Below are 14,663 nucleotides of genomic sequence, written 5' to 3' on the forward strand. Positions count from 1 at the left end.
AAAACATGCTCTTTCTCTACAGTCTATTTCATTTCAATGTCGTGTGCGTGACGGCATTTGAATGACCTCACAATATGCTTTTGTCTGATCCATGTATTCTGTAGTAATTTCTATCACCAGAAAATAAAAAGACAAGTACATATAACAAAATGAATAACGGAAAATACATCCTGTCTGAAGCGGTGCTTGCTTGAGAAGACAGCAAAGCGAGATATTCTGCAAATCTGTCATCAAGGAACAATGTACCGTTGCTTCACAAAACCGTCAATATTAGAAGATTCTTGTGTGTATGGTAATCTATGGGGTACACATCTATACACACCAACTCTCTTGAAAATATTTATGATAAAATGAGAAGGTAGAAATAAGTAGAAAATAATGTCAACCTGATTGTTTACCCTGAGCGAGGTGCAGGCGGGCTTCCTGTTTTAAATGAAAATATATTGTTTCATTCATTATAATTTTTCATGGAAAACTATGAATAAGCCTTCTCCAAACGGTAAAACTACTTGGAAAGTTTCCCTTTAATGAAACCGTCCGGCACGGCTGCGTGCATTCCTTATTCAAAGGAGATAGGTGTTCTTGATCATAGATGAGGACTAAGAATAATGCAAGTGGTTCAACAAGTAAAAAAGAAGGATTGCTTAAATGTTATCACGTCTTTCAATAAATCAGTGTTACAAACAATAGAATCGCTTAGTATTTCAGAACAGAACCCATAATTTAAACACATATTCCATCAATCTGCAGAATAAAATTATTAAGTTATTACATTATCTTATTTTAGATTCAATGAAGGCATATTCTCTATAAAATAATTATACTATTGTTTTGCGTGTACACATGTTTCTTGTTCTATGTACATTACACATTGTCTGTTTCCCTGCCAACTCACGCCACAGTAACACATCACTTGAACTGTCTGGCAATGCCAGTTACTGTATCTATAAACGGGAGAGAGAGAGAGAGAGAGAGAGAGAGAGAGAGAGAGAGAGAGAGAGAGAGAGAGAGAGAGAGAGAGAGAGAGACTAATAAGGGGGCACTGCCTCGCCACACACTCCGCCAGCGGGTTAGAAGAATACTGCCTTCGGATTCCATGTGTGTCGTAAAAGACGAGTAAAAGAGAGAGAGAGAGAGAGAGAGAGAGAGAGAGAGAGAGAGAGAGAGAGGGTGGGAGGGGGATGACTGTGAGCGTCTCAGTCAGCACTTCCATATTTACATTGAGGTCTGGTGGGATTCTTTGTAACTAATGATTCATTTAACTTATTCTATTCGTTCATTTATTTCATTATTTAACTTATCAATTATTCAACCAATTAACTGAGATTGAATTGTTTTGTGTGTGTTTGTCCCTCTAATCTAAAATTTAACAACATTCATTTCAGATTCGCTCTGCCACTCTTTATCGCATACCACTTAATTTCTTTCCACGGTAATTTGATGATCCCGTAAAAAAGAAAATAAGTAAATATTCTAAATTCTGCACTTGAAAATTTCAATTATTCTTTGTCGAATTTTACCTTATTATATCGTATTGGTAACTTTATATATATATATATATATATATATATATATATATATATATATATATATATATATATATATATATATATATATATATATATATATATTGGGAATATAGTTCTGTTGATATCTACCTATGTGTTTTTGTATTAATCTATATAGCGGATAGGCAAACACACAGGTGATGGCCCACACAAGGCACCACACATTCACACACGCACATACCTCATTCACACTTTTTGTTGCGCCAGCCTCTGGAGAAAAGAATCAGTCTCGAGTATCCCACCTTACAACACCTTGAGAGCTAAGGTAGAGAACAGTCGCCCACACACCAGCACAGCAAGCGGAATACGAGAGAATTGAAAAAAAAAACATTATAGATGAGAGATGTCATCAGGGTCGAGGACATCTTGATTGCGTAAAAAGAGAGACGTTAACAGTATTAGCAGAACATTCTATACACAGACGTTGGTAAAAGAAGGAAGGATATACATAATGAATTTAGAAATATGATGAAGACTGTGATGAGCTGCAGCAACCAGGCAATCGACACAAATAAATGAAGGCTCCTTTGTCCTTTAGTGAATTCATGAGACTGATGATGATGATAATAATGATAATACGTATGTTTAGAATCACGTGCAAAAAAAGTAATGAAGTTGTTCATCTTAACCAATGTATTTCATCTTGGAAAATAGATGAGAAAATATCAAATTTGATATGTGATCTGCAGTCCATTCTGGTTTGATTTTCAGTCTTTTACTACGTATAAAGCCTACTTAGATATTACTAATTCCCGTATTAGAAAATACTTTCAGCAACAAGACTGACTTTCATGAATTCTGAATCCTTATCTAATTCACGTTGGAGGACCAGCCCTGCGTTAGGGTGTTCAGTATATAACCCCTTTAGTATGCCTTGCACGGCTTTTAAAATTTCCAGACCCACTCGCCAAAAGCTGAAGGAAGGTAAGTAAAGTACGTCGACAAAGCATGTACCTTTTTAACTATATATTTCCCAAAGTATCCGGCGTAACCCCCGCGGCGTGGAGGAGTTAAACCTTATAGCTCAGTGCTGCAGCGTCCCTGCAACTCTCCAACCCATAGGTTACCTTCCGGCAGCGTGCGGCAGGCTGGCTTAAAGCCAGATTAGGATGGGGCGTAAATCCTTGCCATTGTCAATCCCGCGCTCATCAAGTGCCCGGCCAGAAACCAACTTCCAATGCAGGCTCAGGCAACAGCAGGAGGTTTTCCTGTATTTCCTCACTCTTGCCGCCGCTGAACGGGAATGAGGAAAATAACTAGCTAGGAATGATGCTGCAGATGCAAAATAAATTCAGTATTATTACAATTTTGTAATTTTGTGGCGTGCTGCATTTACTGTGATATTACAGGTTATTGAATTTGAATTTCGTATTCTGTACAATTCACTAATCTAAATAGCATAACTTATTATTTTCAAAAAGATATTTGGAGTTATTATTATGGCCAGAATAGCCAAGAGAATGCTTGGATACAGTACTAATTTGCTTACTGGAATGGGTGTAGGGCATTTCTTAAACGAGAAGCGACCCGCGCCAAGTGCACCCTTACTTATGGATAATTCCATTTGTAAAGTGATTCAATAACGTAGCTAGAATGGCGCGGTAATCTTGCAGGGGACATTAGATAGGCCTTGAGTTCCAATCTTGATCATATCTGTGCTCTCGCCGCCAGTATCATTATCAGCATCAATAAGCGAGCAGCAGGGAACACACCGCTCACCCAAACTATCTATGTTACGTGCTACTTTGAATTATTGTTTACTCTTAAGTCCATGTCATTATTTACCTGTGGGCTGTGGCCGACTGCAAGACGCTTAGTCCGTGTCAATAGCAATGATATATATATATATATATATATATATATATATATATATATATATATATATATATATATATATATATATATACACGTATATATTGTTTAGCAAGAGCACCAAACAAGGCCAATTAGTCTGCAATGAAAAAGAAAAGAAGGTCGAAAACGGTGGTCAGAAAAAACCTTCTACTTGAAAGAGTTCATGTCATAGGAAGGTGGAAATGCACAAACAGGCAGGAAGTTATAGAATTTACCAGAGGAAGAAATGAATGGTTAGCCCTTGCATTACAGAGGTGAACAAAACAGGGATGAGAGGAAGAAGAGTCTTGTGCAGCTGTGACGCAAGATCATAGGTAGCGTGCACCTAGCAAGATCAGAAGAGCAGTGGGCGTGTAAATAGCAGTAGAAGATAGCAAGCGATGCAACATTGCAGCGATAAGAAAGAAGCTGAAAACAGTCAGTCAAAGGAGAAGAGTTGATAAGACAAAGAGCTTTTGATTTCATCCTTTCTAAAAGAACAGTGTGACAAGAATCGCCCTTATGCATGTGAAACAAATTCCATTCATGGACGTGACAAATTTTTGATTGTGTATTCGTTGTGAAGAGACTCGGTTCTGCAGGCGCATCAGTGATATTCAAACACGACATCAATCATTATTTCCTCCTCCCAGTGTAGCTTCCATTAAAAAAAGTGCAGCAAGTAGTTCAAAATTTTAATTCAGGAAACTTCAAGTATTTTTTTAAGACGAAACTTCAAATTCACCGACATAAAACGTAGGGACGAAGTAAAAGCCCTCCAGACACGGTCAACTTTGCGAGAGGCTAAGGAGGAGGAGGAGGAGGAGGAGGAGGAGGTGGTGGTAGTGGTGTGGTGGTAGTGGTGAGAGTATAAAGACTACACTACACTCTATACATTATGAAGGAGAAGCAAGAGGACAAAGGCTCATAAGGACAAAGAAAACAGAAAGTCACTAACTTCCTCATAATGACCGTCAACAAAAATAACAAGAATAGCAAGAGATACATGATGACGATGATGATGATGATGATGATGATGAAAGAAGAGAGAGGAGGACGACGAGGAGAAGGTTGAAGAAGAAGGGAAGGGGAGATGGACAGGGGAAAGAAGAGGAGGTAGACGGGAAAGAGGATGTAGACACGAAAGAGGAGGTAGCTGGGAGGATAATGAAAAGGACAAGAAGTGGAGGTGGAGCAGGATAAGAGAAGGAGAGAAGGGACAATAAGAGAAGCTGTGAAGGGAGAGAATGAATAGGATAAGGAGAACAAGGAGATATTTCTATAAATGTGCCATGAGGAAGAAAAGATGAAAGAGTTACTAACAGAGGGTGAGGAATAGTGAAGCATGGCGAGGTTATCTGTGTTGCTTGTTATCTTTAAAAGTGAATACAATGGTTTTATGATCTCATGTGGCGATCTAGACACCAGCAAAAACTAAGAAACATATCAATTAAATATCTAAAAGACACAAGAGAGAAAGGGAAAAAAAAGATAATTTAGATAAAGATACTGGAAAGAGAACTAAGCGAAAACAATAAACGAATTCTAGAGGGAAAATGTTGACAAAGTATTGGAATGTCTTTGCAGAGAGAGGGGGACAACATATATAATTCTACACTCATAAAAAGGTAAATTAAATTCTTTCCAATTAGGAATCTTACGTAATGGAAACAAATGTGTACATGTTTTATACGTTCTAATATTGTTCTTCCTTCAAATTAAAAGTTCAGGCTCGTATTCTTAAAATAGTTAGGCACCGAGTCGTGATTTATCTCGACAAACCATACCGATAATGTATCTTTTTTTCCATGGGTGTTTTCCAATGATACATTAACGAACTACACAACATCATCAAGAGAAAACACCCATGAAAACCCAACTCTTCACCTTTGCACACTTTCAAAATAACCCTGATGAAAGAACGAAGAGTTTAAGTTACAAGCTCAAAATATTTGCTTAGTCAGACTCAACATTAGTTCAAGGTTATGAAGACCATTCATCTGGACCCGCCCATCCGTAAACCATAAAAAAATAAATTCATAGTGAAAGAGGAGAAGAAGGAGGGGCTGTCGTTTGTAAAGTAAAAGTAGGTGCCGCGATGATGGTAGACGTGATATTAATGGTACAGATCGCGGTGGGGGTGTTGGTGGTGGTGATATTGGAAGCAAGAGAGGTGATAGTGGTAATGCTGTTGCTGATGACAAAAGTTGTGCTAGTTTCAGAGTGGTGTTGAAGATGTTGGTGATGACGGTCGCAAAGAAAGTGACGATAGCTGTAGTAGTGATGGCTCTGATAGTTATAGTGGTATTGATGACGATTTTCTTGTTGTAGCAGGTGATAATAATGCTGAATCTAGAATTAGTGGCAGTGGGAAAGTATTAGTGATGTGACAGTGACAGTGACGATGGTTCAGTGAAGATGGTGTTGGTGGGGATGGTACATAGAAGTGATGGTGAATGTTGTGGTGGTTTCATGAGCAGGAGGCGGTGGAGATGGTGGTGATGGTGATGTTACCGGTGCTGCTGTTGATGATGGTTATTCATGGTGGCGGTGGTGGTGGTGGCGGTGGTAATGGTGGTGATAGTTGTGGGAGAAGCGGCGGCTGCAGAATGTTATAATTTATTGTTATAAAGATGGAAAGAGCTGTAATGAAGTAGGAGAAAGAGGAGGAAGAGGAGGAGGAGGAGGAGGAGGATAGGCAAAGATAATGGCTCTAGACTGCCGTGATATAATTACAATATCATTTGGAGATGACATTTACGTACATAGTGTTCTTAATCTCTCTCTCTCTCTCTCTCTCTCTCTCTCTCTCTCTCTCTCTCTCTCTCTCTCTCTCTCTCTCTCTCTCTCTCTCTCTCTCTCTCTCTCTCTCTCTCTCTCTCTCTCTCTCTCTCTAGGGCTTAGCACAAATTATATCACGTATGAAATGCGCAAGAGCATCATATTCTGGGTAGGCTGAGAAAATAGTGTGTGTTTATTTAATTTAAATAAACATACACCGTTTTCGTATTTGCCATGGAATGAGTTGGATTGCAAGTTTACGTTAAGCCTTCCTCCTTAGAGAGTGAGAGGCGACACGAGGCGGCCGGAGAGGAAGGCACGGTAATGCTGGAGCAAGCGGAAGAGGAAGGAAGGTGAATAAATACGTGAGGGGAATATGAGGGAGAGGACACCGGTGGCCAGACTGGAAGGGAAGTAAGGTAAAAAGAATATGTTAGTGAAAAAAAGATGATATTTACAATAGGAATGTAAACGACCTTTAAAACGATAAATTTTGTTAAGAAGTCAATCATTCGCCACTAGTACGTGAAAAGCACTCATGCATAAAGGAAGAAAAAAAAGCATCTTTGCTTCATGAATAGTGATACATTCCTGACAAGCTGCCGTCGCTTCATATCATAAGCAGTAATGGAGTCTTGAGCAGAATAACATCCTTTCAAAGTATTGTTAATATATTAAAAGTGAGAGTCATGTATGAAAAAGAAAAGCGGGAGATATTATTTCATTCGGCTCTCTGAAGGAATATCCCAGACTCGGACAAGTGACGCTGTATATGTGTGTGTCTCTGTGTATGTGTGTGTGTGTGTGTGTGTGTGTGTGTGTGTGTGTGTGTGTGTGTGTGTGTGTGTGTGTGTGTGTGTGTGTGTGTAAAACGCATCTATATTTTTTCCCGGAAAGTTACAAAATTTTTGATAAATAGAATTGAACCCAACAAAGGTGGCGTAGTTGTAAACAAATAACGCGGCAAAAAAAAGACACAAGAAAGTTGGCTGGTGTGCAGGGTTGTGCGCACCGGAGGGAAGCAGAAGCAGCCCCGTAAGGATGACAGATGAGAGAGAATACTCAAGAGGGCTGCGGCAAGGCGAGTAGGGAGGAGAAAGAGACGCAAAGGAGAAAACTTTTAAGTACAAAGTATCCGTGTTGGATGTGTCGGCAGGCGTAACACTCACTTCAGCCTCCTCCAGGAAAACAACAGAGGTGAATGATCAAATAAAGTGTCTCTGAAACCTCGTCTCACACTCGCCACACGCCTCTTTCTTTCTATTGTCATTCACGCAGTATTCTTTCACATGCAGTCATTTGTGATGGTTTCTCATGCTTTACTAGTTATCATATATGAGTGAAATTCTCTCATTTTATTGTTCACATTACGTTGATAACAAAAGAAAACAAGAAGACTACAATGAAATTCCAGCATTCCTACACAAAGCACCTCCTGGAGACTTAGACCTATTAACACTATACTCTTATCCTTGGCCATGAATTTTGTATCGTCTATAGACAAACCTTACAAGTAATTATAGAGTTGCGCGCGGTGTGTGTGTGTGTGTGTGTGTGTGTGTGTGTGTGTGTGTGTGTGTGTGTGTGTGTGTGTGTGTGTGTGTGTGTGTACGTGCGTGTGTGTGTGTGTGTCTGTGTGTGTGTGTGTGTGTGTGTGTGTGTGTGTGTGTGTGTGTGTTGTTGTTGTTGTTGTTGTTGTTGTTGTTGTTGTTGTTGTTGTTGTTGCTGTTGTTGTTGTAGTTGTTGAAAAATGTCAAAATGAAAATATGTAAATCAGTAAACCATTTACGGCTAAATTAACAATGAAAAAAGTACATCCTCATTTTAACTGAATCAGGGCACAAGAAATGGATTTTGACCAACAATAATTACTTCATAAGTCTGTTTTTTTTAATATTATAATTGCTTCATAATTTTGCTGTTTAAATGTCTGATCATAGTGTGTGTGTGTGTGTGTGTGTGTGTGTGTGTGTGTGTGTGTGTGTGTGTGTGTGTGTGTGTGTAAGACTGCCAGATTTAGAAGAGTACTCATCAGAACACCGGGATTTGTAGAGAAAAACCTGCTGGAATGAGTGACAAGACATATATTCATCCAACCCTTCCGTCGTAACTCTCGACAATGATCAAGAATTGTAACGCACAACCATGCCAGACACCCTCGCACATTTCTTACACCCTGCTGCACACAATCCTAATTTGTTGAGAGACAAGAGAAATGCACACACGCGAAAAGTGATACCTGCAAACGTCAATACCTAATGTACTTGCCTAAACACGCGCGATAAGCATCATTTAGCTGAGACAACACATGGTTTTTCGCAGAATGGAGGACACGTTTTGTTACAAGCAAACAGATTGGAACAAAGATTAACAAACACAGCAAACAAGGCACACAAGATTCATACGAATTTCTTTGTGTTGAAATCGCAGTGTTAAAAAAAAAGAAAAGAAAATTGTCCTCCCTGTCCTCGTTGTCTTTCCTGAAAGGAAAAACAGTAGAGAGTTTTGTTTTGTTCTATTTTTTCATCTTTTTTTTTTTATTCTTAGTACAACAGACACTTCCAATATAGATTAATAGGTAGGTCTAAGGGTATTTTTTCATACTTTGTGAAAATTCTCTCTCTCTCTCTCTCTCTCTCTCTCTCTCTCTCTCTCTCTCTCTCTCTCTCTCTCTCTCTCTCTCTCTCTCTCTCTCTCTCTCTCTCTCTCTCTCTCTCTCTCTCTCTCTCTCTCTCTCTCTGTGTGTGTGTGTGTGTGTGTGTGTGTGTGTGTGTGTGTGTGTGTGTGTGTGTGTGTGTGTGTGTGTGTGTGTGTGTGTGTGTGTGTGTGTGTGTGTGTGTGTGTGTGTGTGTGTGTGTGTGTGTGTGTGTGTGTGTGTGTGTGTGTGTGTGTGTGTGTGTGTTTGTGTGTTTTACAATGTAATAAGCACTGAAAAAATATATGGCAGGATATATATTCACTCTCATTATTATCAAAATACAAAAGTGAAGATAACTTTTATGAAATTAAATATTACGTCCATGGAAGGGAACAAAATTTTCCTTGAATAATTTCATTCCTAAATTAACGACTATCTTTTTTTTTTATGTTCATGTTTTTGTTTTGCTTCTTTTTAACTTATGTTGGAGCACATTCTTTGTCTCGGTGAGAACAGCCTCCCCCAAGCCGTGTGTCAGCCCTGGGAATGGCTCCTTTATTGCCGCACCGTCCACACAGCACAACACTGACTGCGGCGCTCAGATCCACGATTAAACTAGTATCATTACAACGCGATAAGGTCTTTGTACACCTAACGCCATGATTTGATGGAGCGATATGAGAATTGTTACATAATACAAGTATAACACGGACAAAACGAACCGCTTATAGGATGATGACAGAAACTGAATAAAGCATCAAGCAGAATGATAAGCCATTAGAATGATAAATGCAATACTGACTGATTATAGGACTCTGAAATATAAGTATGACGCTGTACTACATGACAATACGTAACCACAAAACAGCAGCACGACGCAGCATGGCACACCACACTCAGTCACGTGCGGCACGCAAACACTTGGCACCACCGCTACACGCATTCCGCCACACACAAATACTCAGCATTCCAGAAAATCGCACATAATTTTGCCCAATAAAAATATATATATTCATAGATTTGTAATGACATTGGAATCTCGTTCATTCGTTTTTCAGTTTATTCGTTCCAAACACACACACACACACACACACACACACACACACACACACACACACACACACACACACACACACACACACACACACACACACACACACACACACACACACACACACACACACACACACACACACACACACACACACACACACACACACACACACACACACACACACACACACACACACACACACACACACACACACACACACACACACACACACACCATTAATAAAATGAAAAATAAAATAAAATAAAAAGATCGAGAGGAAAGGATGTGAAATGGAATCAAAGGATGCACTTACAACTTAAAAAGCTCTGGTAAACAGAGGAGGACGTTTCTCGGAATCAAAGGTGAAGTAACACGTGTATCTTTCAGCTAACTGAATAATTAAATTTCTACAAATTAATAATGCAAATTCCAAAGTCAAAGTAAAATGTAAGTTTCCAGCTTAGCCGTGAATCTCACCACCACCCGTCAGGCCAGTGAGCGCGAGTAGCGCAGTGCTTTGCAGAGAAACGAGTCTACTTTAACCGCCTTTATCAAAGACCAATACATTTTTGTGATGCATAACATTTACATTGCAACGCCTTTGTAAAGACGTGTAAAACACAAATACCCGCTCATCTGATGTGAGGATAGATAAACACGCGCGCGCGAATACACACACACACACACACACACACACACACACACACACACACACACACACACACACACACACACACACACACGCACACATTTTTGTGATGTCCTTCGACAGCATTAATTTAATTAATGAAGCAGACAGCCCGAGAAAACACTTGCAATTACATAAAGCATATTAGCAGACACACCTCACAACAACGCCACATGACATGATTTTGCTGTGGTAATGAATTTCTCTCTTCTAGAAGGACAGGTTACAGATTCTTGATCTAGGCTTTTCATTATCTCTGATTCCACTTATAATACCTTAACTTTAATCCTCAAAGCTCATCGCACACACCTGCCCCTGCTGACAGACAGGGTAGCACCTCAAATCAACCACGTTTGTTATCAGGTTCCGTCAAAACCAGTACACACAAGTGAATCTGTGCCACCCGGTCCGCATCCATTGCAAAAACTCCTTTACCTGCGCTGCATCCACACCATGTATTGCCGCATCCGATGCTCATTTTGTGCCATTTTCAAAGTTGAATACTCACTCGACGCGCGTCCGCAACATTTTTTGTGTGTGATATGGTACTGGAAGCGCTGGTGTGTGTGTGTGTGTGTGTGTGTGTGTGTGTGTGTGTGTGTGTGTGTGTGTGTGTGTGTGTGTGTGTGTGTGTGTGTGTGTGTGTGTGTGTGTGTGTGTGTGTGTGTGTGTGTGTGTGTGTGTGTGTGTGTGTGTGTGTGTGTGTGTGTGTGTGTGTGAGTGTGTGTGTGTGCGTGTGTGTGTGTGACAGGAGAGAGAGAGAGAGAGACCTTTGCGGGGGTGGTAGTGTGCACAAGGCGGTTAAATTAAAGGGGTAACGGCAAACAATACAACATAACAAGTCCGCACAGAGTTGGAAGTAGTGGAGGAACAAAGTCATTTCTAAACTCCTTACATAACATTTTTTTTCCCGAATACTTGATGATGAACCATGGAAGGTGACCTGGAACAACAGCAAATTTACGAGAAGTTTGATAATAACAGAGAGAGAGAGAAAGAGAGAGAGAGAGAGAGAGAGAGAGAGAGAGAGAGAGAGAGAGAGAGAGAGAGAGAGAGAGAGAGAGAGAGAGAGAGAGAGAGAGAGAGAGAGAAGCTACTGTGTTTTGCTTTAGAAGATGTGCAATAAAAGTAACATCACAAAACATCATAGAGCTAAAAAAAAATTATCAATCTTCACCATCAAGAAACTATAGAATATCCCTGAATGGAAAAAAAAATAAATAAAAAGTATAATAATAAAACCATTCTGCTTTCAAGGATCAATAAGAAACATCACACAAAATACCACTGAGTTAAAAGGTAAGCTTCAGAATCATGAAACTGCAAGACACCTCTGAGTTAAGAAGAAAATAATAACAACAGTAAAAAAATAAAAACACAAATAATATCAACACTGCACAAATGACAACTAGACACGTGACAACTTGCAAGCACTCAACACCGAATGCAAACTTAGCACGCCTCCTGCACCGCCATGTTAAGCACGTCTCTCTTGCTTGCTTTGCCTAGAAATTCTCTCCTAATACGCAATTTTGGAGCTGATCCGAGTGTCTCCCTCGTCGGTATATACCCTCTCTGACTGGGCCATCGCTGCTCCCCTCTGAGTGTTCATTTCTCCCAATAAAGCCCCTTAATGTCAAACCCACCTGGAGGCAGCGGCGGCCTGGGGTGCTGGGCAACAGGGTTATGTTTCCCGTAAGTTCCCCCAGGGTGTGGCGCTCATGGCCTAAGTGGATGACAAAGTTGGGGACGGCATGAGGGTAAGTTGGCTGAGAGAGAGAGAGAGAGAGAGAGAGAGAGAGAGAGAGAGAGAGAGAGAGAGAGAGAGAGAGAGAGAGAGAGAGAGAGAGAGAGAGAGAGAGAGAGAGAGAGAGAGAGAGAGAGAGAGAGAGAGAGAGAGAGAGAGAGAGAGAGAGAGAGAGAGAGAGAGAGAGAGAGAGAGAGAGAGAGAGAGAGAGAGAGAGAGAGAGAGAATGAAATGTGTTCCAGGTAAGATAATACATGCAGCCTCGGAAAAATAAAATGTTACTAGAGGAAAAAAATGCGAAAACATTTCACGCAGGCAAAAAAAAAAGAAAAAAAAAGTGGCGCTGAATTTTCCTTTTGATTCCACACCACAAAATAAAAAAAAAGATAATAAGCCCTTTTTTTCCTGCGTTTTTGATATTCATTGATAGCCAGTTGAGTGTTCTATATTGAAAGAAGAAGAAGCTCCCGTTTTATATTACGTAATCATCGTTGCATGGCACACGCTTCAATAAATGCATCACTGTGTTTCTTCCTTCCCCGGGACGTGAATAAAACATACGGCGCGGCTGATGTACCTACTGAACCGAAGGAAAGTGTGCTGAACTGACATTCTTTTCACATTCACCTATTTTTCTTGAAGGTTTAATGGTACCAAGAATATTTCCAGTATTTCTCCATCGAAGTAGTCAATGACTGAGGGTAAAGTAGCGGTGGTGGTTGTGGTGGTGGTGGTGGTGGTGTTGGGAGACGAGTTGTGTTAATGCTGAGGGCGTCCTTTTTTGGCGGTGGCGATGGTGGTGATGGTAGTGGTGGTAGTTGTGAGGGGCTGAAAAAAAAAACGGGAATAGTAAAGACGCAATGGGTCGTTCGTTGCTTCACGGTGTGGTGGTGGGTTGGCCTCGCTCCCTTACCTCGTGTGCCAGTGACATGTATGTACAGAACGCACCCTTCTGATGGTGGTGGTGGTTGTGGTGGTGATGCTTTTGTTACTGTTGTTATTATTGGTGATAGTGGTGGTGTTATATTGGGAGTATCAGGTTATAATGTGGCAAGAAATACGCGTGATCAATACAGGCTGTTATTTAAAGTCCAGCAAGCCGTCACAGTTATTCGGGATGACCATGTCTTATTGGCTGTCTGATCGAATGACACCCATTAATAGATATAATATTCTGCTACATTTTTAACATGTCACGTGCGTTGCATGATGTTCTGGGCGTGGGATACTTTTCTCCGCCACGCTGGCTCTGAATTATTAATTGTGTGGTCATTTCGGAAACACGTCATGCGGTCTGTTAGTTGCACTGTATATTGTGGCTGTAAGAGGTGTGACTGGGCCATGACGAGCCTCAGGTGTGTGTGTGTGTGTGTGTGTGTGTGTGTGTGTGTGTGTGTGTGTGTGTGTGTGTCCGCAGGCAGAGCCATATCACAACATTGTGTTCAACGAAAAAATAGAAAAGAAAAACAGACGAATAAGCATATAAATGTATCTAGGTTCAAATATAACTCATAGAATATGTTGTGATCACATTTCTGACAGACTGAATCCCAAAAAAAGTTTTTTTCTTCTTTTTCTTTTATTTGTTTTTACGTCTAATGGAAAAAAAAAAAAAAAGAGCAATCAAAGCAAAAGCATCACATCAACACGCTTCAGTTTCTTATTTTGCGTCATTTACTTCAGCGCTTAGAATACTCGAACACAACATTAACTTTATTTTTCTTTTTTGCTACAGTCATTGGTGGCAGCAATCTTTGAGTGTCGTAATGTCACTACAACGGTCAACATGTATTTGTGACCAACAAAGCAGCAACAGCACAAAACACGCTAACACGAATTACACGAGAGTAAACCAGATTATGTGCTGGAAAAAAAAGATGCCTTGTTTTATTACACTCATGTGACCTTCGTGTTGTAATTCATCTCAATGTCCTGCACTCTCCACTGAATGATGAGGAACGTTGTTTTGTGAAATGGCAAAATAAATCAGTGGATTGGTGGATCATTTTTTTTCATGATTCAAAGAGATGAATCTGATGTCAGTATCTGATGAAGGTGGAAGTAAAAACTTTTGTTTGTGGCCAAAAGGTGCAGGATTATTTTAAAGGAATTTACGGGAATTATTAAAAGCAATTGGGAACTCATCACAATCGGTCTGACCATTATCAATCCTGATTTTTCCTGACAGAGAAGTCGGTGTTAAGATATCAAATAACGAAAACCACACATCACATTTTTTTTCATCTCTAAATAATGTGAATATGAGTTTAAAGTTTCGTTTAATACTTCTCACACATTACTAGTTTAGGAAAGCTCTAGCACTGTGTGATTTGTGTGCTTTTATAGATTATATC

The 14,663-nt window shown here is 40.1% G+C and overlaps 1 protein-coding gene across 5 annotated transcripts in view; it reads right to left on the reverse strand.

Annotated features, from left to right (window-relative positions):
- LOC123505763 (putative neural-cadherin 2) overlaps positions 1 to 14,663 on the reverse strand; it is a 211,527-nt gene that overhangs the window by 65,552 nt on the left and 131,312 nt on the right. The window lies entirely within an intron of this gene.

This window comes from Portunus trituberculatus, chromosome 18 (assembly GCF_017591435.1).
Source record: "Portunus trituberculatus isolate SZX2019 chromosome 18, ASM1759143v1, whole genome shotgun sequence".
Taxonomy (NCBI): Eukaryota; Metazoa; Arthropoda; class Malacostraca; order Decapoda; family Portunidae; genus Portunus; species Portunus trituberculatus.